The sequence below is a fragment of the Myxocyprinus asiaticus genome, chromosome 49 (genome assembly GCF_019703515.2).
Source record: "Myxocyprinus asiaticus isolate MX2 ecotype Aquarium Trade chromosome 49, UBuf_Myxa_2, whole genome shotgun sequence".
Classification (NCBI taxonomy): Eukaryota; Metazoa; Chordata; class Actinopteri; order Cypriniformes; family Catostomidae; genus Myxocyprinus; species Myxocyprinus asiaticus.
In genome coordinates, this window is record NC_059392.1 from 6,510,353 (window position 1) to 6,536,743 (window position 26,391).

The window sequence follows — 26,391 nt, forward strand, 5'->3', positions numbered from 1 at the left end:
CCGCTTGCAGTTGCAGACAGAGGCCGAAATAAACCAAAAATATCACGCAAAAACTGCAAGGAATAGTTGCCATTTTTAAAAAAAGGATGCTTTGTCTCTATGTCGCTCTATCTTTCTCTCTCTCTCTTTTCCTGCATACAAGGAATGAGCAGTGATTTTTTTGAAGGGTCCTTCTATGCACTTGGCCGTGCTTTCATGCCACTTTACTCCATCAAACAGCTGATCAAATGGTCCAGAGAGAGAGAGAGAGAGAGAGAGAGATTGAGAGCAAGAGCGAGCATTGGCTGATTTTGGTGTGAAATGGACCAGACAAACTCAATAAGTGTAAGTTTATCTTGCTGCAAATAAATGCTATTCTTTTATCATTAAAAGACCAATTTAAATTTGCTACTAAATGCTTAAACGATTCTTTGATTACAGTGCTCACGAGAGGATCGAGTTTATTGTCTTCTCTGCATGTTGCAATTGATATAATGGAACAGACAATTATTTAACAATGTCTAAAATGTATTCCATAAACAAAATTGTCAGCTTTATTAAATGGCTCACTGTTTTCCAATACCAAAAATTGCACACCAGGTGCATTTTAACATTAAACTCAACATGGAATTGCATTTGCAAACTATTTTATTTTCGTAATGTAATCTTATTTAGTTTATTTAGTTATTTACCAGGAATTGATTGAATCTTAAAAAAATCTCTATGTAACAGGTGGCAAAGGATGTTATGACACTTTCATAAAAGGTTACAAAGACATTTTCTTCCTTTTAAATGGATGAATTGTTCATGACAAGACTAGGAACGTGTATTACGAAAGTAAATAGGGTCCATTTTGATTTCGTGTTACAGTAGGTTCCAAAAATAGGATCCAGAATTGACTTCTGCTGGTCACAGTTTGAACTCTTACCAGTGACTCATGCCACTTGTGACAAAACTGTGACAACAACTTTGCAATTTTTGCACTTTGCATCTCAATTTCAAGGTGATTTTTCATGTTTATGTCACTTCTTTGGAATGTAATTTACATTTCCTTCTTGGCCTGAAGGAATTTTTCTTTTTCTGATATATTTGGCTATTTATTTATTGTTTGAAGTGATGAACTGTAGCTACTTCACTCTCTAACGACCAGCAGATGGACTCATGTGGAGAGCGTCTGGGCCACACACACAATGTACTGATTGAAAGAGCTTTTGTTGTTCATTAATTGTTGCCATCTTTACCCATTCGAGTCTCTAATCGAGATCATTCGGCTGACTGACCTGAGAGCAGTTTTACTGTCTCGTTTAAAAGCTGGGGTATGAACTAAATAAAAAGAGATTGTCCTTGATTTTTTGGATTTCTCTTCCTGTTTTTTTTTCTTTCTTTCTTTCTTTTTTCTTCTCTGTATTGTTTGATATAGCATGGACAAATTAGTTAATTTTTGTGTTGATGTGAGAAGAGTTGAGAATTAGGCAACCTGGTCTTGTGGAATCACATTACTGTACATACATTTTTGCAAAATGATTTTTAAGTGGCTTGTTGTATGTATCACAGCAGTTTTCATGTGAAATGAGCACTAGAAGTGCTACAACAACAACTTTTACACATACAAATCAGGAGTAAACAGCAGAATATCAGTTTTAAACTCTTACTTTTCACCCTGTTCCTCACACAATGCTTTCTTATGACATCTAAACACTTTTAATATAGTGCACGACCGGTAAGGTGAAACATTTTAACATTTGCATTACATAACCAACTACATTTACAAGCTTGTTCTAGCATGATCAAATTGCGCTGTAAATGCGGAAAGCATGGACAGAATCGCAGAATCCAGTCATGAAAACGGAATTGACTATACAAAGTTTAATGTCACGGAGTTGGACTTATTTAGGATAAAATAAGGGACAATTAAATTATAATTGTGATATGTCCTAGTGTGATGATTAAAGCACAAAAAGCTAAGATTTAATTAAATAAATAAAAAGTGTACATGTGCTGTGTGCTCAAAAAAGAATGTTTGAAGTGGACTGCTTATACACTAAAAACACCTCATCATAGCAACACACGCGCTGTGTGTGTAAATGACAGAGCAGAACACTAATATACTTTGAAGCGTGCAGCACATGCAAACTAAAAAAAGATTTAATTAAATATAACCGAATTAACAAGCACATTAGGCTATTTAGCAAACTGCTTATCTAGAGGTGTTCAGCAGTCGTGAAAATATACATACTAAAAGCACTTCACTGGGTTTTCCGCCAAAATAAAAGCTCAATTTAACTAGATGCGTGAAATTAAATAAATTGCGACAGAAATATATTCTTACTGTATAGTAAAATTTAATACTCAATGTAACAATAATATTAAAAATAGTAATAAAAATTGTCCATTGTTGCCAAAGGTTTGCTGCAGGTTTGCTACCAGCGAAGAGCTGCAAAATTCTGGCAAACATTTGCGGTGAATCAAAAGCTCATTTGCGTGTGACAATAACGAGTTGCAAATTTGCTGAAAATTTGTGGCTAGTTTAGATTTTTTTGTAAGGGTTGTGAAACTAGAGGAGACACGTGAGATTACTGTGGTCTTTCTGCTTATCACCCTTAGGAAAATCGAGAGCTCGTGGCAAATTTGCCGCAAACTTTCCGCAAATTGTCCATTGTTGCCAAAGGTTTGCCGGAGGTTTACCACTACCGGAAAAGAGCTGCAAACTTCTGGCAAACATTTGAGGCAAATCAAAAGCTCATTTGCATATGAAAATAACAAGCAAATTTGCGGCAAGTTTGTGGCTAGTTTAGATTTTTTGTAAGGGCATAATCCTCACAAACAAAAGAAGATTTATGCATAACAACTGGAACAGTGTGCATAGCATGCAATTTGAAGCCCGACAGTAATTGTCTTGAAATTAATTGTTAAAGGTGGTGAATTTATTACAGAAGAGCTGCTTTGATTGCTGTAGTAGCTTCAAAGAGGATGTATTTAGAGTGCCAACTTCTCATCGGAGAGGGTTTAAGCATGCTACCAGTCTTGCATTATAATAAACAATGCTGCCCTCACTGCTAGCATTTAATGTACTGTAGCTACACTTGCAGTTTAGACAGCATTGTTGATTATAATGTGAGCAATCTAAATTTGTTGCCTAGCGATGCTCCCTTCAAGTGTAGAAACAGTGTCATTGTTAAACTGCCAGCATGCTAAAACACTCTTTGCAAAGTTCCGCCTTTAAATTTACCCCTTTCAAGCACCACTGCTTTAAAATATTAAAAGTAAAGTTTGTCAAGAGAAACTTTGATGTTGTTTTGACAAAGCCTTGTCAGTTATGTAGATAGATACTGTAGATAGATAGACAGACAGAGGAAAAAAAGATAAAGAGAGAGAGAGAAAGAGTAACAAAGCAGATTAAAGGCCTCCCTTATGAAAATCAAGAGTGCATGGCAAATTTGCAGAAAACTTGCCTCAAATTCGGCACAAATAATTTTCACATGCAAATGAGCTTTGCGGCAAACTTGCGGCAAATTGTCCATTGTTGCCAAAAGTTTGGCAGAGGTTAGCCACTACTGTTGAAGAGCTGCAAACTTTTGGCAAACATTTGCGGCAAATCAAAAGCTCATTTGCATGTGAAAATAACAAGCAGCAAATGTACTGCAAATTTGCGACAAGTTTCGATTTTTTGTAAGGGCTTGTTTATATTTGAATTTTTTTGACAGTTGGAATTTGAATAGTCTTGGCCTGTTTGAACATGTTCCATCTATGGGATTTATGATCGTCTGCTACGGGAATACTGTTAGTATGATCAATAAGAGAAGACAAAGCAACCTGAGTAAAACACTATGAAGGTCTGTACCAAGTTTGGTGGAAGTAGCTTGAAAGCTTGAAGAGTTACAGTCAGATATTTCGGTCTTGGATTTGGGATTTTAAAAAAACCAAAACCAAAGCTGCGTCCGAAACCATGTACCATCACAGTATGTACTGTATTTGATGAAAGGCGCACTTCTCGACTGGTAAAACAGTATGCAATTTTTTGGTATGCATGCGAGCAAGGACGTAGCAGCCGCGGGGGACGTGGAGCACTGTTGATTCATTGACTAACCAATTTCACGCAAGACACACATGTGTCACCACCTTCTGGTATCACCAGAAATGGTCACTGAATTATTAAATGGATCTGAACTAATTTTGGTGAACGTAGTCAAAACACTCAAGCCACTTGGATACATATAAATCCCACAATGCACAAGCACAGAGTAAAAAATAAAATTATGCACAACTGCCATTATTGTAATTGATTAGATAATTTATTCAGGACCAGCTTGTGCTAAGTTTTTCATGTGTGAAACAGAAGCAAGTGCTCCACAAGATGCCCTTTATTTTTGCAGCTAATTTTGCAATACATGAATCTTTAAAATACCACAAATATTAAAAGTAAATTTTATGTATATATTAATATAATACAGCCACCTACTGACAGCTGTGTCCCCCCCCCACTTTTAAAATGACTGCAATGCCCCTGCATGCGAGTAGTATGAATAGATTTCGGACATACTCCATCCAGGGACGTGGATATTATCTCGTGACCCAAATATATGACATAACAACAATCGCAAAAACTATCTGTTCTGGTTTTTTCAAACAACCACCATTTAAGCACGAGTAACAATTATCTGGGTATATAGAGAACTTACAGTTGAGAAGAGTCATCTGACTCATGATTCACAGCCGTTCCTTTAAATCCAGTGTTTTGAACGTGAGGTCTCCTCAGCTCCTGAGGGATTATGGGAACATTAATTGTCCAGTCGATCCACACTTCAAAATCTCGCTGGAAATAGCAGCAATTGCCATGCTGGTCTAGGCTGCTTTGTGCCCGTAATCATAGCCATGTTGTTCACCTGCAAAACTTGGTCAACCAATTTGTTTTTTTGGCTGGTTATGCTAGTTAACCAAGGATGTCTTGCTGTTAGCTAGCCAAAAAGCTTTGTTGGAACACCAGCACACTAGTATCCCATGATGTGGACCAACATAAAAAACCACACAACATATGCTGGTAACAAGCAATGCCGAGTAGTAGAGTAAAGTAGCAGAGTAGTCAACCGTACTGACTAGTTGGTTGTTGCACAGCTAGTCGACTAATCTAGCATCCTCCAGATGGATCACATTGTGAATTCTGCAAAAGTAGGTTGAAAGTTTTGCTGCTAAAATCGTTTTGTGCTTATCGAAATTAGAATCATTGCTCCTAGTGGTCAAAGTTGGAAGTATTGCTGAATGTATGGACACTTGTAAGCTTCAGTTTCAACAGAAATGTCCACAGAGTGGCACCAAAAGCTAGTTGTATTTTTAGTTGTAAATGATGTAAAACTGTCAACAGGAATGCATATTTTATTAACTCATATTTTATTACCCCATAAACCCAAGCCCCAACACTAAGACTTCAGTGTAGTAAAAAGTTTAATTTTAGAGCGAAAATGCAATTTATGAATCATGCTCACCATTGTTTGTATGAACACTATTACTTCCTGGTTTCCACTGTGTCTCTGAGGTAGTGTTAGAGAGAAATGTGTTCAAGTGTGAATTGATCAAAATATGTCTGATGATGGTGCTGTTAGTACTTCGGCTAAATGGGGTTGGTTTCAGGGTACATGAATTTTCAGAAGCAACATGTCGAGTTCCTGTGTGATCATATTGCATCCTCAACCATCCCTATCCCCGGCCTAGCAAAAGATTGCAAAAGTACATTTGACTTGTTCTTGCAGGATTTTTTGCATTATCTTTGACCTCTAAGGACATAAGTTAAGCATTCTGCCCTGATGGTCCATCTATAACAATACAATGACAGGGTTATTTGTATGTTTGTGCATGCCTTGAAAGAGAATGAATATTGCAGGAAGGCAATTCATTTCGCTTCGCTGTAACCTTGCTCCTGCTGTGAGTTCACAGTTCCCAGAAAGCTTTCAAAATGCCACCACATATCACTGAAGCAAAAGGATGACACTAAGCCATCAATATTTTCACACAGCTTCCCAGATTGGGACCCATGGATGTAAGATAAAAAATCTGATAACATTGTTGAGTCTTTTGTCGAGTCCAGCAACAGATCTCATGGGCATGATATTCGGGTGCAACTCAAAATGCATGACTGAATTTTTAAACATATCAGAAATGGCTTAAATCTATTTTATTGAAAGGATAGTTCATTCAGAAATGACAATTTGTTCATATACTCACCTGCATGTCTTTCCAAATCCCACATGACTCAAACGCAAATTTCATTTTGAAGAAACATTACGAAGACAAATATTTTTTCTTTGGAATAATGTGCACCAATAAGTAGCTCAGAATAAGACCAGGAACGTGTATGAAAAAAGTCAATTTTGATTTCGTGTTGACTTTAAAATGCTGTCTAGGTTTTGGAACTAAGCTATTTTATCTCAGAATTTCTTTTTGAAATATAAATCTCCTTCTCTTTTCTCTTTTTAATAAAGGCAGGAAACAACACTTTATTCTCCAAGCATATGTGCTATGCAAAACATGTCTCATTTTAAACACACACCCTTACTAAGCAGCACTGGTTCTGGTTAAACTGTTAATTACAATGTTTTGCATCAATGTGTGTGGGCACACAAGTCCATTTTCTTCTTTCACATTCATTCTATGGTTTTAATGTTAACAGAACTTTGGAAACAGCCCAAACCCTGACTGACAAGAGCTTCCTGCAGTAACATGTTTACAGATTATACTGACTGTAGCAAAATATTTCTAGCTCGACACTCATGCATAAAAATCCTCAAAGTGTTGTTAGCTAGCACTCGTTTAGCCTTGCGTTAACAGCTCTTTCCCAGCCAACAAACACCACCGCATGGCTTGCATTTAAAAAAAAACAATAAAATCAAAATATTAGTTCCATATCTGTCACTCACTTGACGTTGTGTCGATGTAGTGACACTTGGGGTCACTCTTGGGAGCTCGAGACACCTCTGGTCTTTGATAAAAGGCCAATGAAAATTGGCGAGTGGTATTTGTATGCCACTCCCCCGGACATAAGGGTATAAAAGGAGCTGGTATGCAACCACTCATTTAGATTTTCTCTTTGGAGCCGAACGGTCATGCTCATTGAGCTGAATACTACTGTTCATTCACCTCTGCTGGATCGGACGGCGCATTTCAGCGGCTTCTCCCTCCTCTGCACTGGTGCACTGCAGAGAACACCCCTGGGCGCTTCGGCAGAAAAAACTAGAGAGTATATTTTCTGAAAGAGCTTTTCCCCTCTAAAAGAATATATATTTCCTAAAAGCGTGCAAACACGGAACGTCTTTTTAGACACGTCTTTTTAAAGATGCCTTTCCGATTGTGTGTTACTCCTGGTTGCGGTCGTTATCTCTCAACTTCGGATGGTCACGATCGCTGTCTTTCGTGTCTGGGCGCGACCCACGCAGAGGCAGCGTTTGTGAATGGTTCATGTTCTCACTGCGAGAACATGACCATGGTAACATTGCGGTCGCGGCTTGCTTTCGTAAGAAAACCGCCTCGGTCCTTCTACCTACGGGTATGAGGCCAGCGCGGCTAGCACTGGGGGCAATTTGGGGACCCCAATGTGATCATCTCCGCCGGGTATCCCCCGCGGACCTCCCATTCCCCATCACGCTCCTCTGCCCCAATCGGGCTTCCGGATGAGTTTGCCGGCTCGTCTCACGACGAGTCTGGCTTCTTGTTCGGAGCCCGCGAAGATGATGAGTTCTCGAGCGCAGCATCGGAGAGCGGGCTTGTCCAGTCGGATGCAGAAGCCTCAGCTGGGCTTCCCCCTTCGGGGATGATTGCCCAGTCACAGGCCGATGCCGAAATGACGGACATGCTTTCCCGGGCGGCCGCGTGCGTCGGGTTAGAGTGGAACCCTCTGCTCTCCCCTGAACCCTCGCGGCTTGATGATTGGTTTCTGGGCTCGCGGCGCCGCTCAAAGCAGCCATGCCCCGCTCCAGTGCCATTCTTCCCGGAAGTGCATGAGGAGCTGACGAAGTCGTGGGAGGCAACTTTTACTGCCTGGCCCTGACTCCGCAGTTCCCACCGCTCTCGCTACCCTCGATGGCGGGGCGGCCAAGGGCTATACGGCGATTCCCCCAGTGGATAAGGCGCTCGCAGTGCACCTATGCCCGCAGAGCGCCGCCACCTGGCGCGGACGCCCTAAGCTCCCGTCCAAGCCCTGTAGGCTCACGTCGTCCCTGACGGATAAAGCCTACAGTGCTGCTGGACAAGCCGCCTCTGCCCTGCACGCCATGGCTCTCCTGCAGGTCCACCAAGCCAAGGCGCTGAAAGAATTGCACGAGGGTAGTTCCGCCCCAGATTTTATGCAGGAACTGCGCTCGGCGACCAACCTCGCTCTCTGGGTGACGAAGGTCACAACGCGGACTCTCGGGCGGACGATGGCCACACTAGTGGTCCAGGAGCGCCACCTTTGGCTCAACCTGGTCGAGATGGGCGAGGCCGACAAGACACGGTTCCTTGCTGCCCCCATTTCCCAGGCGGGCCTATTCGGCGACACCGTCGAGGACTTTGCCCAACAGTTCTCGACGGTGAAGCAGCAGACAGAGGCAATCCGGCACATCCTGCCCCGGCGCGGCGCAAGATCCCGCACCCCATCTGCTCATCGCCAAGGGCGTCCCCCTTCGGCCTGGCCCCGGCGTGGAGCCCACCGCAGGAAGCCGACGCCACCCGTCTCACAGCCGGCACCGAAGAACCCACGGAGGTCCTCGAAGCGCCCCTGAGATAGGTGACCCAGGGACGAGGGAACCCACTCACGTGGAGCTGGTAAGAAGACCACTCCATCCCCCGGTGGAGGGCCAGGGGGTGTCCTTACACTGTCTTTACACTGGCTTCCAGTTACATTTAGAATTTATTTTAAAGTACTAATACTCGTTATAAATCACTCAATGGCGTAGGACCTAAATAGACTGTAGATATGCTTGTTGAAAATAAACCTAACAGACCTCTCAGATCATTAGGATCAAGTCAGTTAGACATACAGAGGGTTCACTCAAAACAAGGTGAGACTGTGTTTACCTATTATGCCACCCGCAGCTGGAATCAGATTCCAGAATAGGTCAGGTGTGCTCCAACAGTAGCCACATTCAAATCCAGACTGAAAACACATCTGTTTAGCTGTGCATTTACTCACTGAGCATTGTGCTGCACTTACTGATTGCAGTGCATCATTTTATTTCTGTATTCTTTTTCGTTTTTTATTCATTTTAATATTTTTTTTAAATTTATTTTATTACTTTTACTTCTTATTTCATGTTCTTAATTTGTTTTGTTTTTTAAATGTATGTATCTTCTATTTTCTTTATCATTTTTATGTAAAGCACTTTGCATAAAACTCCATTGTGTATGAAATGTGCTTTATAAATAAACTTGCCTTGCCTTTAAAAAAAAAAAGAAAAAAGAAAAAAGGATGAGCCCTTCAGTATGTTCTACCCAAACTTCCTGTTAAAGTAAAATTATGTCAACATACATGTCTATTCACTGGGTCTTAAATCAGATTATATCTGAATACCAACCCCCCCCCCCCCCCCAAAAAAGATCTTCCTTTCAAAATTGTCCCGATTTCTTATTTATGTTTCAGCAAGGTTTGAGAACGTGCTATCCCGCATCACGGCATGACCTCAGAGCTCGTACAGAACTCCAGATAAGAATGTGACTGCTTGAATACCCCTGTGTGTTTCCCATAGATCAGTTCCCAGACAGAAAAAACACTGAGTCAAAGCCGGAGAATGCAGCCTGGGCACTGAAAACTACTGCAGCTTACACAAATGCCCTCTGTATGAGGACACAGCCAGATAAAAGAACAGAAACAATTCGGACTGTTCTTGCTGGTTTACAGAGATACGGTACATACAGGAAGGAATGTTCCAGGTTCAGTACAACTTTTGGCATGCTGTCGATCACCATAGAAAATGATTTCAGCTTGTTCCTCAGTTTGGGAAAACAAACAAAAATCAAGTTTACAGTAATGCGCTTTGGATGGAAATCAATGGAGCATATGTACCAGAGGGTTTAAAAGCCGAAATGTGTAAAGCACTTATATCAGTTCTTCTATATGAAGTGTGTGTTATTTGAGCTTCAAAGTTGTTTAAAACATCCTTTTAGCGGTGGGACTACTTTTCTAGGCAGATGAACTTGAATATTCTCCATGTAAACAGTCCCTTTATGGAATCCCCACACAATCTCAATTCGTAATAGTCGTACGAGATGGCGAAATCGTAAAATTTCTTATGACATGTGTCGGACTGAAAGGTCGCACAAAATATTTATTCATCGTCTGCAATATGGAATCAACACAAGCCTTATGTGGAATTAAAGTCATTATACAAACATATTTGACATGCCACATTTTTCATTTCATCCATAAAAATTCAGTGGAATATGTGTAAACATGGCCTGTGCAGAGAGCTTACAAATGTCAATAAAAGGACGCAGACACAAAACTTCTCAAATAATAAGATGTTTGCTCGCACGGCTGGATGCTAATTTAGTGTAATCTTTAGAGGCCATTTAACCCGAACGTGTTTTTGCGTTAAAAATAAGTAGATGCAACACAACACATAGAAGAGAGTGCAGGTGTCTGAAAAATCTAGATGCACATCTAAAAACATGATGCTTCTGCAAGAGACCAAAAAAATAAAAAATGGTGATACACAACGACGTGGCTCAACGGTCAAAAAACGTTCGTCTAGCGCATGTTAACATTTGAAAAACAATTGGAAAGACACTAGAGATGGATGCAAAAAATGCATTCATTGTGAACAGCCCCTTAGACCAGAAATATCAAGACTTGTGTCTCTGCAGAACAAAAATGGGCGTTTCCCAATCAGTGGGCGTTTTCAAACCGGGATGAGTATTTTTCAACTGCTTTACAAGATTTGCCTACTACAGTACATGAGAAGTATATAGGTGCAGGCAGAGCTCCAAACATGGGCGGGAGATCCAAACCGCCAGCTAAGATATAGGGAGCCCCTAACCAAAACCTTTCCCTAACCCTAACCATGAGTGGAAGTGACGCCCCCTTTTAGAGTTGGCGCATCCCCCTTTTGGAGTAACCACGCCCCTTCATGAAGTAACCCCCACCCTCTTTTGGAGATTGCACCTCCATCAAGCAGGTATACCTACTTGGACTACATTGAGATTCCCTAATTTCATTGGTTAGTTGAGAAACACCCATCCTGGTTTGGAAACGCCCACAGATTGGGAAACGCCCATTATTGTTCCTCAGAGACCATACATCAAATTATCAGGGTTTATAGTGTGCTTTTTTTGTGTGCATGTGCCTTTGGTTTTATACTTTCAGACCAAATCCCTCTCGTCTAACTTTGTCACTGTGTCACGGGGCTTTAATGAACTGTGTAGTTTCTGTTCATGCAGAACGATGGCTGTCTTTCAAGACATCGTGCATATAAATTGTTTCATCCTCCCTTTTACCTCTTATAAACAAACTAAACGTCTGCAGAAAAAGCCTCATGCCTTGCTGGATGCTGTCACAGCTTGTCGTCTAATGATTTTATTTTGTTTATTTGCTGCTTGGTGATTCTTTGTGAGATAAAGACCTGTGCTTTTTTGGAAGGTAATCTGTGGAAGTACATGAGGCTTTTCATGCTTTTCTAATCTCTCTCTTTCTTGTTCTGCCTTTCATTACATTTTTCTCATCTCTCATACAAAAACAGACAACAACCCCTAACCACCCCCGGAGAACGCAGGCCATGGTGCTCCTGGTGAAGAGGAGTGTCTTTGTTGCAGTCTGAAAGATAGCAGCGGTTCTCGCTTCCTCCCCGAGACTGCTATCAAATTATTCCACTGGCCCCCCGAGCATCTCTCCTCAAGCCCACATTTTTTGTGGATATACATAATAGCTCTCTGGAACTTCAAACTTCAAACTCCAAACTTCAAACTGTTTCTCTGTTCCTCTATGTAGGGTTTTATGTCTCTTGCTCGCTCCACATAAACACACACACACACATATATAAACACAGTATGTACAGTTAAAGAAATGTTCCAGGTTCAATACAAGTTAAGCTCAATCGACAGCATTTGTGGCATAATGTTGATTACCACAATAAATACTTTTGACTCATCCCTCCTTTTCTTAAAAAAAAAAATAATAATAAAAAAAAAAAAAGGAAAATTTGAGGAAACAGTTAGGCACTGACAAAGGAAGTGAATGGGGCCAATTTTTGGAAGGTTTAAAGGCAGAAATGTGACGTTTATAATTTTATTAAAGCACTTACATTAATTCTTCTGTTAAAACTCATGTATTATTTGAGCTGTAAAGTTGTTTAAATCATCGTTTTACAGTCATTTTAGGGTTTTTGACTACATCGTCATGGTAACGAAGTTGTAAAATTGTCTATAACTTTACACAGAAAATGTTAGTAAGCAGTTTTATCACACTTAAATCATGTTAATGTATTGTAGCTATACTTTTGAAATAGTGAGTATTTTAACGTTTACGGATTGTACCCATTCACTTCCATTGTAAGAGCCTCTCTTTAACACAGATTTTTGCTTTTTTGAAGCAAATAAGGTGCAAGTCAAAATTTATTTTTTTCTGGTAATCAATATTATGTCACAAATGCTGTCGATTAAGCTTAACTTATACTGAACCAGGTAGATAGACAGATAGATAAATCATTATTTAGAGTACTACAATACATCTGAGTAACCGACAGGAAAGACGTATGGAAGCTTTCGATACAGAGGTGGATGGATGAATATCAGCCGCATCATCACTCAGCGAAATTAATAATTGATTAGGCAAACTACAGACGCCAGTAGAATAGTGATTTTTCTCCGGACCACCGGATTCCAGTCTCCGCCCACCCGCCGCCTAAACCCCGCCCCTTGTGTGACGTCAAATGCGCTCCGGCCCCGCCCCGATGCGATGAGAGAGAGCCAAAGAGGCACAAAGGAGCACAAAGTGAAGTCGCCAACTCAGCACTGCAACTGCGCGCTGCTGGGGATAAATATATGGAATGCAGAGGTAAGTTAATAATAACGACGTTACGCTTTGGTTTCTTTTAATCCACTTGGATGCATTTGAAAGGATTTTGGCTATATTTTTTAACTTCTTGGAACGTTACTGTATCATCGCTGACGCGCAATGTGAATTAATACACACGTTTCGTACATTACACGCGTATGTATGTAATTAAGAGCCTTTAACTTTAAGTTGCGCGTACTTAAAATAAACATTCTTGTCTGTTAGCAGTCTGCACTGGTAAACGCACATTAGATGTGTCTAAATAAAAAGGCATAAACTTATATGGTAAAAAAAGAGAGTGAGTAAATGATGGCTGAATTTTCATATTTGGGTAAACCATCCCTTTATACATGATGATGCCCTTGATGTTTTGTTTTCATATATGATTCCATTATTCCATATTTGCATCTTTTCTTTAACTCTGTTGATCTACGGTGAGTTTGTGTCTTGTCTGTCTTACTGCACTGACACTACAGAAAATATCAATATTTTAGATTTTTTTTTAAATACGTATTTTAAATTGGTAAATAAATGGCCAGTAACATTAAAAACCAATTTTAAACCAGTGTACCAAAGTTTTAGCCAAAATACCACTGTGATTATTTGTTCTGTAAAGTCCTTATAAACAGGGGCGGGGCCATAAGGGTGACATGGGGTGGCAGCTACCCAGGGGCGTGTCTAGGAGTTTTTGCCAGGGGTGGCAAGAGTCGAGTAAGGGGTGGCATCCAGTAAGTTAGTCATGGGGGGTAGTTTTGTGCGGTGTTGTCTTGTGGAGTATTCCGTCTGACCGGGGATGGGGGGTTGTCTACTGAGCCGGAATGCTGTGTCCTGCCAGACATGGGCGGAATGTTGTTGAACGTCGGACCATGCGCGACACAGACGGGTTAAGCCATTGCGCACCGTCTCCAGGACACGAGCGGGGTCCGAGTTGGGGTGGCAATGCTCATTTTTAGGGTGGCAGCTGCCACTCCATGCCACCCTTCTCACCCTTTTATTTTTAAGTTACCACAGTTTTATTGTAGCAAAAATAACTGTAGTAGTAGGCTGCCTGTGGTATTGTGGTGTATACTATGGTTACCATGGTAAAGTTTCATATGGGAATAACCGTTCTCACTTGGTAGTTTGTTATTTGTTGCCGTGGTTATCAGGAATTGATAGTCAGGACCACCCTGTTGGTGAGGACATCCTATACATTTCCCCCCTCCCTATCTGCTCCCATTTCCAGGCATCTATCCTCTCTCTCCTCTTTCTCCCTCCCCTTACCACATTCCTTTTGGACTTTGAATGGAATAGGATTGACCTGTGGCATAACTCAGTCTTGTTTGTCTACAAGACCTCAGCTTCCACTGGTTATATTAACAATTTATTTTCAATGGGATGTTAAAAATTCATGGCTTTGTGAACAAATGGCCGCTGTTACTTTAGATGGGTAAGGTTGTGTAAGTGTGTCTTATAGGCATGTTTTGTATCTAACAGCTTTGTTAGATCCCTATTACAAGTTGGCCATCATAAAATGTACTAGTAAATACTGTTATAAGCTTGTTTACACTGCCTAAAAGCTTTTGTTGCATCGAAAAACATAAAAGCTATTCATTCAATTTCAGCTCGTCCCTTGGTTTGTAAAAACAAACAAAAAGAATGTGCACAGTAATGCACTTTGACTGGAAGTCAATGGGGCAATGCATTGCACCGGAATAAACATTAAAATGCACATTGTTTCGAAAGTACAGCCACAAGACCTAAAGGTATAGTTCACCCAAAAATGAGAATTAATACAAGCAGAAATATGCTTGTATATTTTAACGAAATATGAGCTGAACATTTCAGCTTTTAAACCCTCCTGATCTCTTGCCCCATAGACTTCCATTGTTGGTGCATTACTGTAAACTCAACATGTTTGTTTTTACAAACTGAGACATGAGTCAAAATTATTTCCAGTGGTAATCGACATCATGTCTGAGATGTTTACTATAGAGCTTAACTTGTATAGAACCCAGAACGTTCTACCATCACCAACGCTTTCTGTTATTTGTGTCTTGTCCAGTGTATATAAACCCATGTTAATTCAGCTCTGAACAGCAGTGTCACAATCCCCCTTGAGTAAGATGGCAGTAGACTGTGAAAAAAAGAAACACAACATAAATTCCAGATCGTTTTATGAGAATTTAATGTTTCAGAGATGTGGCCATCAGCGTTGATTACATTGTAAGTAAAGAGAGGCTTTTTGAAGAGTTTATCCTAAAGCAAGCAGGCCTTAAAGGGGTAGTTCACTCAAAAAATTCAATTGTCATATTTTACACACCCTCATGTTCGGTAGCAAAAGTAACAAAAGGGTCTGGAGAAATGTATCGGAGTAAAATATACATGTTTCTTCAAAATTTAGAGATAGAAGCAATTAAAATAATGAAGTGATTGAAAAAATAATATATATATATATATAAGTAACCACCTTTCCATTTACCGTCAGGCAATTATCCATCTAAACATGCAGGCGGAAAATTACTTACGCAAATGAAGACATAAAAACAATTATAAATGTAAAAATAATAATAATTCTGATGATAATAATCACTGAAATATAAATCATGGTTCGAGGTGAATGTGTTTTTGTATTATTTTATGTTGTAATCACAGATGTATAGGCTGCAGAGTTGCGCTCACAATGAAGTGCTCTGTGGAAATAAAGCGAACTGAACTCAAAGCACCTCCTGAGCTGAGATGTCTGAGGTCATTTGCAGCACTCATGGACGACGCTGTTCTTGCAAAAAAAAAAAAAAAAAAAAAAAAAAATTATAAAAAATATTAAATTGATAATAATAATGGTTTTTCCGACACATTCAGAATCATTACCGCTTTTGCTGGTGTCACTGCGGCTCGCTTCGTGCGTGTGCTTGTAAAATTTATATTTTAAAGTATTTATATAGTATTTCTCTGTAATGTAGAACAGTGTTAGCAATGTTACTTATTCTTTCTCAGCCCTGGAACTCAAACCATTTTCTGATGCCCATTGCCCCCAACATATAGCCTATATATTTAAGTAATTAAATTAATATCATAAACGTGTGACAACTAGTCGACTAATGGCTTAAACTAACGCCTACTAGTCGACTAGGAAAATCTTTGGTCGGGGGCAGCCCTAGAAATATTTATGCTTGAGAAAAGTAGAAATATTCAAAAACTGTACTTAAGTACAGTAACGAAGTATTTGTACTTCGTTACTATAGACCTCTGGATATGACCCTGGTAAGATCTTGAATCAAAGGCAAGGCAGTTATTTTTTTTTATGTCAGACTGTACACTCACTGAGCACTTTATTAGGAACACCTGTACGCCTACTTATTCAGTGGCAGCAGTGCAGTGCATAAAATCATTCAGATACGGGTCAGGAGCTTCAGTTAATGTTCACATCAACCATCAGAATGGGGGAAAAAATGTGATCTCATTGATTTTGAACGTGACATGATTGTTGGTGCCAAACGGCCTGGTTTGAGTAACTGCTGATCTCCTGGGAATTTCACGTACAACAGTCTCTAGAGTTTACTCAGAATGGTAACAAAAAACAGCCAGCGAGCGGCAGTTCTGCAGATGGAAACACCTTGTTCATGAGAGAGGTCAACAGAGAATGGCCAGACTGGTTTGAGTTGACAGAAAGGCTACGGTAACTCAGATAACCACTCTGTACAATTGTAGTGAGCAGAATAGCATCTCAGAATGCACAACATGTCAAACCTTGAGGCGGATGGGCTACAACAGCAGAAGACCATACCGGGTACTTTATTAGGACCATAGTGTTCCTAATAAAGTGCTTAGTGAGTGTATATCTTAGGACTTTGGGCGATCATTCTTGTTACGTTCTGTCATTGTCATACGAAATTGCAACAGTACCGCACAAGCCCAAGCAAGTCGGAGTTCTAGATTCGATCTCTGCTGTGCGAAACTTTTTTTATAGTACAAACATAACATGATGGAAATGCTAAATAATGAGATATTTAAGTTGCATATCATATAGACAAGCTAGTATCACTTAACAGATCATCTTTCTCTCTCTCATCTTATTAGTCAGACGTCGTAGGAACTGTCACACTAACGGACTGTAACGCAGAGTTTTGAACATTGTCATAACTAAGACTTGAGGCCAAAGTATACTTTGGTTTTCCATGTGCCGGTACGTGTCGCGCACGGTGTGTGTGATGCAGATTTCCTCAACAGAACAGTCTTCGTGGACTGTCCTTGTGCAGCCCAGCTTTTCTAGACACGTTGACTGTCTTCATCTGTGGATGTCGTCGGCATGTTGACTGTACTAAAGAGCATCGAATTTCGTCATCCTCACATGTTCTTGATGTTGACTGTACTAAAAGAGTATCAAAAAGCAGCTGAATAGTATGCATGCGTTGAGCGATTAACATTTTACTTTGAAAAAGCAGAGTGCTCTACAGTGTACAAAACGGAACAACACACGAAAAAAACTAAGTATACCCTAGCCTAGATTCTTTGCAAATGAAATCAGTCAGTCATCAGTCATGTCACACTAAGCAATCAAAGACTATGAATTTTGGCGTTGTGGATGAAATAAATCTTTTATGATTTTTAGAATTAGTCTCATACTGCAAAATCATGGCCAAAATCGTATAGTGCGCACTGGGCTTTGTCTACAAACTCTGCAAACATCACCAAATTCTCCTAGTCTTCCCATTGGCTACTCTTCCGAAAAAAGAAAACACGCATTTGTGTGTTTGGAAGGCAATATGAATGCTCCAGTGCGACTATTATAGACAGCCTCTGTTATGATATTATGTATTAAACCCTCGAGCTTCAGCCCAGGGTAAGTATTACTGAGAATAACCTAGAATTATATACTCTTTTGCTTTGCCTGTGTGTCAGACACAGGGAGTGTATTGTTGATGGTATCAGTGGATGTTTTTAGCTGGGATCAGGACCAAGACATAGGCGGTTTGTTTTCAGGCCTCAAACATGAGACGTACGTCAGTCTAGGGCTCAGATTTAAGCCTATTGTCTCACATTTTGATTCATCAACCGCAGATGTGTTTATATATAAACTACCCATTAAGATTTTTTTTGGTAAAAATAATCTCCCATTTACATGTACACTAGACATCTTTGAGAATTTTTTTACTTGTAAAATAAGAGCATACATCTTCACCAAAGATTTACTTTACTTATCGATTCTGCTGACTGACATGAGCATGCCATGTGTAGTTTGCATTCTTTACTGTCTCTGTTTCCTGTATTTGCCCTAAACGAAGCTCAGAGTTTTGAGTGGGATTCTTGTGTACCATCTACTATAGATATACTACTCTTGTGTAAATTCCAGTGTTTGGCAGCTGATTTACAGCTGGAGAGCTTCAGATGAACAGCAGAAGAAGGGAAGGGGCAGGAGCTACTCATAAGCCAAGCATTTCCTCTCTTTCTTTCCTCTCTTTTCTTCTCTCACTGTCTACCAGACTATTTCTTGTTTGCTCTCTTAGTCTCTCCAGTGCACTTCCTGTCATGGTGTTGTTACATCCTGTCTCTGACCCTTCCAAAAATGGCAGCCAAATAGTTTTCTTTCAAACTTTCTTTTGAACTTTCAAACCTTTTCAAACTTTATTTTGAACTTTCTTTCTTTTGGACTTTTTTTATTTTTTTTTTACAAACTATCTTTCGAACTTTCTTTTAAATGTTTTTTCATGACCGATAATGAATCTTCATTTCCATAATTAGGGGCCAAGCACCAAAGGTGTGTAGCCCCTATTGTATCCGTTAGTATTATTATTATTCTGCTGCTGCTGCTTCCTCGCAATGGGAGTCAATGGCAGCCCATAGAACCGTTCATAGGAAAATCATTAAATGTGGCACACTGATAGAGGTGGTCATAGATAGTCCCTATAGCAAATTTTGGACCTCTAGGACAAACTCCATAGCGCCACCACCAGTACTAAAATTATATTTTCATTTGCATGTGTCTTTTGAACCGTTTGTCCTAGAAACAAAATAAAAAAATTCCAGACTGAGCCGCACAGAAATGATAGTAAATCATTTAGATTTTTCGCCTTTGTTTAAAAATGACGGCAGCACAAAGTTAACAAGGCGATGTAAAACTGGATGTGAGGCTGTATCTTGGTAATGGTTTGTCCTATCAAAACTAAACTTGGTATGCTTCATCAGGACCATGATCTGAAGGTACATGCAAAGTTTGGAGACAGCGCCACCTATGGGTCAAAAGACGTAAAAATAGCTATTTTTGTCCGTAACTTTTGAACCGTATGTCCTAAAATCATGGGGTTGGTGTGTGTGGATTCTCTAGGTCATGCGGATTTCAACTATACCAATTTTTATCATGTCAGCCATACTGTCCCTCCACCACATAGAATTTTATTAAAAAGTGATATATCTTTTAAAAGCATTGTCAGATTTAAAAGATAATTTTTATGCATCATAAATATCATGTCCTGAGGATACCTGAGCAGTTTTGAGACAGTGTCACCTAAAGTTCAAAAGATAATCCACATTTGTGTGCTGACTCTTAACCTTGCGACGTCTCTTTGCCATCAGCCTGACATGGCAACTGAGTGGCTCAGTGTGCTATAGCACTGGTTTATAGTTTCAACACCCGTGGTTTCGAATCTCCACCTCGAAAAATCGGTTGCAGAGCTTTTATCGAATAAATTACCATTTTCATTTTGTTTTATAGTTACATGAATTCGAAGTTGATTATGGTGACTACAATGATTGGCAGTAATTGCTCTATGTTTGGTATGTCCCTTTGGTGATTGTCAATTCTGTGGTGCAGTGACCTGTTGAACGGAAAGTCATAGGTTCAAATCCATCCTGAGGCGATGTGTAATGTTATGTGTGTTTGCGCTTTATGTCATATAGGGCTGAACGATTAATCAAATTTTATTTTCAATTACGATTTTGGTGTCCAACAATTATGAAAACAAAATAATCGAGATAAAGATTATTGTGCCACATTCCGTTTCGCAATGAAACACCCCAGCATTATATCTTTAAAGCATCCTTTTATTAAAGTTCAAATAATAAGGAAGCGGGTTATGAAAAACTCAGAAACCGTCATTTCTCTGTGCAATCAACGCCACATCTATGAGTTGCATGAAGTGACCGGGGAAGAGATTGAATCTTCTCCCGGCTGATGCACACTCTGGCACGGGGATGCTCGTCGCTGCAGCTAGATTATAGTGTGATGGCTTGCGACGTAGTGAATCATAATATATGTGTCACGTTCACTGTGTGTATCATATCATGAAGAAAATTGGTGATACACAGCTCTTAAGAAGAGAAAGTTTGTTTTTTGTGAGTTAAAGGTGAGAGAGTGTAGTCTTAGCCCATTATACACTAAAACAAAATACATTTTTGATTAGTATTTTTTGGCTTGTTTTCCAAAATAACACCTAAAAACTCCTATAAAACAATGTACATTTACTTTAGGAGCTATACTGCAGAAGAAAAAATCAGAGAATGTTGAATACAATATTTAATTAGGGCTTGACATTTGGAACACTTGTCCGGGACAAATGGAATTTTGAAGTGGCAAGTGAAAGAGAATTTTATTTGCTCGACTGGACAAGCAGACTGATTAAAACGTCAATAACGAAAAAATAACTGACTATATTCATGATAGCCTAGGCCTGTGTCACTTATTAGAAAGTTCATATTCTTATTCTGCTGTTGAAAATAATCCAGAGCATGTAATTTTATAATTCGCTAGCGATCTAGTATCAGCTGCGCCCTGTTTGATTGACAGGCGGCGTATGTGTGTGTGCTGAACATGCATGTGTTCTGTAAATGCTCATGCTAATGAGCACCTGAACGATCAAATGCATTTAAATATTCTGCCAAAATGGCCGTCTTGGTGAGGTATTCATGTAATCACAGAGAGTTATGTCTAAAGTGAACGTAAACAGCAGAAAATTAAAGCGGATTTGTAATTAAAATGCCGGACTAAGTATAAATGTAAGCTAATAGACCTGCTGCCGTCTAGTGTAGTGTGTCATTATAATAATCAAACAGCCATAACAAGAAAACGAGAAAACACTCACTGCTCTTGTCTTGACTGGGTAACTTTATTAGCTTATGTTGCATTTCATTTTGAATGTTTACTTGAATACTTGATAGCCTACTGCTGTTAAAAACGTTTAAATCTGTTAAAAAAAGCACAGAATTTTATTAATTTGTATTTTTTGTTTTATTATTTTTAATCTATTTCTATTCAGTGCTGTTTTTTATTGTTATTTCATTACTGACTGTTTACTTGTCTTGAATAATTACTTATGAACTTGAAACCATTCTTCCATAATTAACATATTAGTTAGTGTTATTATTTGTTGTGGTTTTGAAGCTGGTATTGAGAATCGTCAAATTTCACTACTGAAACTTTGGTATTGTGATAATGTATAGCCTTTATTGTACATGGTAGATCTTGCTGCAATAACATGATAAAGTAGATCTCATTACATAGAAGTGAGAGCACCCCTGCTGTAAAAGAGGCTTTCCTTTATTTGACTACCATACTAAACACAATAATTATCATATGATAATAGCCTCCTCCCCTACCCAGTGCAGTATACATTTCAAGTTCAAGGAAATCCACTTTTAAAAAGACAAGTTTTTTTTAAAAGTTCAATAAATGCATGATGTTTCCAAAGTCAATGAGTAATCGTGTTAAATAACCGTGATCTCAATATTGACCAAACTTTTTGCCATAATCAAGCAGCCCTAATATCATATGTGATCTTTAGGTTGTGGTTAATGCTGTGCAGTGCTTGCCATTTCGGTGCATGGCCCCGTATATGTGAGCCGAATGAGTTTTGTTTATTTTTATATTTTTAAATCAGCATAAATTAAAGGCACTACAACAAGATGGTGCCAGATGGGATGGTTTGAGTATTTCTGTAACTGCTGATCTCCTGGGATTTTCATGCACAACAGTCTCTAGAATTTACTCCGAATGGTGCCAAAAACAAGAAACATCCAGTGAGCGGCAGTTCTGTGGACGGAAATGCCTATTTGATGAGAGAGGTCAGCAGAGAATGGCCAGACCGATTCGAACTGACAAAATAAAGTAGAAAGAATGTATGAATGCGGATGCATGACTGAAATTCAGAATCATCGTACAACACATGCATTTGAGATGGGTTGTGTGATATCTTAAATGAGATGGGGAGAAATCTGATTGGTCCTTGCTGAACTGGAAGTTGGCCAATCAGGTGGTAGATTCCTTTAAATTGACAGGGATAAATGTGTCAAAGCTACTTGGGTTTCATTAAAGCTAGACTGCAAGGACAAACAATGTGTTTTTGACCTTGCTTGCTTAATCACTAGGGACCCTAGTACCGGAAATGTTTCGATATTCCAATAATGCTCAATCTCTCTGCTTTAACTGTTCTTGAAAAAAATTCCACTTAACAATTTTAGTTCCTTAAGTCCATTATTCAGTATCACATATTCCATATATCTTATTCTGATTCCATATCACAAATTCTGGTTGCACAATTAAGTGGCATGAAATATATCTCAATGTTTGTATGATGCAAGACACGCGACTTGGCGATGACACCACCCAGTAACTAAACAGATACACACTCACAATCACAAATATACCCATACATCCCACCCTTCAGGTTTTATTCAGTTTCAGGCTACATTTGGTGTGTAATGTAATATATGACTCTATTGCAGCCTGAACATGTTAAATGATAAATTGGAAGAGATGCTTGCTTCCTGTCAGCACTGGTCTCCAGGGAAGTGTATGTGTGTGTTCTCTATAATAATTAGGTTTGACTCTATGGTTTTGGACTGGTTAGTCTCTGCAGGGTTTCTCCTCCCACCAAGGACTTAACTCATAAAACACACACACACACACACACACCACATATAAACACTAGAGAAAAATAGAAAATAAATTACACACTTGCTGGAGCATAGGAACTTGCATCTGTAGGGGGCGGCATTATTTACTTAGACATAGACATATCGAAAGTTTAAATAACTTTAACTGACTTGTTTTGTTAGAGTCTCTTCAAACTGCTGTTCATCACAGTAGTTAACCTGAAAGAGAAAAGTAGCTGTAGATAAAGACAGTTTATGCTACGCCTGCTATAGCACCCCTTGTGGCGATGCTGAGTATGCAATGTAAGTGTTGCACTGTGAATCGCAGTCAAACACATTTCGTAATGCAACAATGCATTGAATTGAGTTTACATAGCTAAAAGCATTGGCACTCACGTAATTGCGTAGATTGCAAAGATTATGTTCCTAACATGCATAACACAATTAAGACGATATACGCAAATGTGAGTCTGTTTTAACAGACTATTGTAGACATTTATACAGTTCCACTTTATATCAGGTGTCTTTTACTACTGTGTACTAACTTTAAAATACATACAATGGAATGTACCTACTGTGTAACTACATGTTTTTCTGCAAAATTCTCCCAAGATTCACATTTGCTGCTACTGAGGTTGAGGTAGGTGTAGATATATGATTAGGGTTTAAGTTAGGGTTTATGGTTGGGGTAGGTTTAGGTTTAGGATTAGCGGTAAGGTTAACGTATAACTACAGATGTAATTAAATACAGTTACTTTAAATATAAGTACAATGCAACAACACATGTAGATAAGTACATAATATCAAATGCTTAAGTACAGTTGAAGTCAGAAGTTTACATACACTTAGGTTGAAGTCATTAAAACTAATTTTTTTAACCACTCCACAGATTTCATATTAGCAAACTATAGTTTTGGCCGTGAAGCATGGGGGTGGCAGCATCATGTTGTGGGGGTGCTTTGCTGCAGGAGGGACTGGTGCACTTCACAAAATAGATGGCATCATGAGGAAGGAAAATTTGAAGCAACATCTCAAGACATCAGCCAGGAAGTTAAAGCTGGTCACAAATAGGTGTTCCAAATGGACAATGACCCCAAGCATATCCACAAAGTTGTGGCAAAATGGCTTAAGGACATCAAAGTCAAGGTATTGGAGTGGCCATCACATAGCCCTGACCTCAATCAGATAGAAAATTTGTGGGCAGAACTGAAAAAAGCACGTGCGAGCAAGGAGGCCTACAAACCTGACTCAGTTACACCAGTTCTGTCTGGAGGAATGGGCCAAAATTCCAGCAACTTATTGTGAGAAGCTTGTGGAAGGCTACCCAAAACATTTGACCCAAGTTAAACACTTTGAAGGCAATGCTACCAAATACTAACAAAGTGTATGTAAACTTCTGACCCACTGGGAATATGATGAAAGATATAAAAGCTGAAATAATTAATTCTCTCTACTATTATTCTGACATTTCACATTCTTACAATAAAGTAGTGATCCTAACTGACCTAAGACAGGGAATGTTTTCTATAATTAAATGTCATGAATTGTGAAAAACTGAGTTTAAATGTATTTGGCTAAGGTGTATGTAAACTTCTGACTTAAACTGTACATAGTAGTTAAAGACACCCAATATAAAGTGGGTCCTTGTATACTGACACCTATACAATAATACTTAGCAAAACCTCCTGAATCTGAATTTTAGTAGAAAAAGACATGACTTCAGCAACGTTGCGCTTTGTATATCTTGCGACTTTGGCTGAAGTAGACTTTTTGTGTTCTTTCTCCCTAAGGAACAAAGCAAACCTTAAAAACACAATCGTAATCAGTTTCCAAAAGCACAACAGTGTTTCATTCTACTTCATAATTAATGGGGACTCAGCACAAATTCAGTCCTCATAATCCCCCCTAACGCCACTGAAACCCTTGTTGTTGGTAGACATGCCTCCTGAGGTAAATCTTCTAAAGCTCTTGTTTAACAGTCTTCAGTTTAAATGTCTTTCAAAGCATTTGGTAATGTTTTTGAAGATGGACTGGGGTTAGCCACGTTAGGAAAGGTTCTCATTGTTATGTACAGCATTTCTTGAGAGCAGTCCCAACTCGACATAAAAACAACTCCGTTCAATTACCAAGGACTTTGTTTAATGCCTCGGCTAATCCAGACCTCCCAACAGGACTGAAATTTGGCATCACTTACGTGTGCCTTTGTAAATCAGGGGTTTTAAGAACACAATTCACTAGCCTCGAACTCATTCTTTTTGTGTATTCATGTATGCAAACTAAATTCAGTGCATAATTGAAACAACATGATGTCTTCTTCAACTCATTGTAGACCAGAAATAAACGTTAGAGAATAATTGCTTTTTAAAACACGTAGCCCTGTTGGGTCCGTGGCCTGAAGGTTAGTGAGCATATTCCAGCACATTAAGCTTTGGTACTCTTATGGCTGATTCAAGGTTCTTTCTGGCCTGTAACATTACTATAAAAGTGTCTGCCAAATGTACAAATGAAAATTGAAATAAATCATAAAATAAAGCACAAGAAAGATAAAATGCATAGCCCAAAACTAGCCTGAGAAAGAGTCTAAGAAATCAGCCTTGTCTGAGAAATACATTTGATAAAGGGGCTTTTTGATTCAGACTCATTTGCGTTAGCTCAACCTTGTAAGGTAGAATGACCAATTAACATAGAGATGATAAATGAAGCCGGTCATTTAATGGACTTCTATTAAATTAGCCTCTTATTGCCACTTTGAAATATTAGTTTCAGCCCAGAGGTCCATGCATTTCACCTCAGTAAACCTTTTGTTTTAGAGTCAATACTTGAGTACTAATGGGGGTAGTGGAGGGAGAAATTACTTTGGCTTCTGTAGAAAGAGGATACATAAGGTGGTCATATTTACTAGGGATGCTCCGATCCGATACCTGGATTGGTATCTGCTCTGATACTGAAGCTTTTAGACGGATCGGGTATCGGCCTGACGAGCCCGATCCAAATCCGATACTGTGTGTTAGTAATGTTCGTTACTGTCAAGTTCCAAAAATGACATAAAAGAACCATAAAAAGACCATTAAAGCAGTTCTTATGACTCGTGCATTTTATTCAAAGCCACTTGAAGACGTGCGATAGCTCTGTGAATCACAAAAGGCTGTGTTTAATAAGTAAATATATAGTATGCGCAGCGCCAGCGTGTGAGTGAATGGTGCTGCTCTATTGACACAAACTCATGCACAGGCTGGTGATGCACTCACGGCTATTTTTAGCCGTCACAGTGGTGCGCAATATTTGAGTGCTACTCAAGAACAGCATCTCAGATGTAGATGATCAATAGTTTGGTTCACTCATAATAAAGAGTACTCCCAATTAGTTCCACACAATAATGTTAAGATATTCTAAACTGATTATGCAAAAAAACAACACTATTTTCGGGTTGGGATTGGTATCGGCTGATACTGAGATTTCCGATATCGGAATCAGATCGGAAGAGAAAAAGTGGTATCGGTGCATCCCTAATATTTACCAAGTAATGGGATGCTACCACAAATCAGACTAGCCTT

At 39.3% G+C, this 26,391-nt stretch overlaps 1 protein-coding gene across 1 annotated transcript in view; it reads left to right on the forward strand.

The window, feature by feature from the left end:
* The first annotated feature begins 12,904 nt into the window (after nucleotides 1–12,904).
* The window catches only part of sh3bp4a (SH3-domain binding protein 4a), a 49,891-nt gene continuing 36,404 nt past the window's right edge, over nucleotides 12,905–26,391 (forward strand). The window contains exon 1 of the mRNA XM_051693237.1: nucleotides 12,905–12,991. The gene's annotated coding sequence lies outside the window, so the exon portion shown is untranslated. The remainder of the gene's footprint in view (nucleotides 12,992–26,391) is intronic.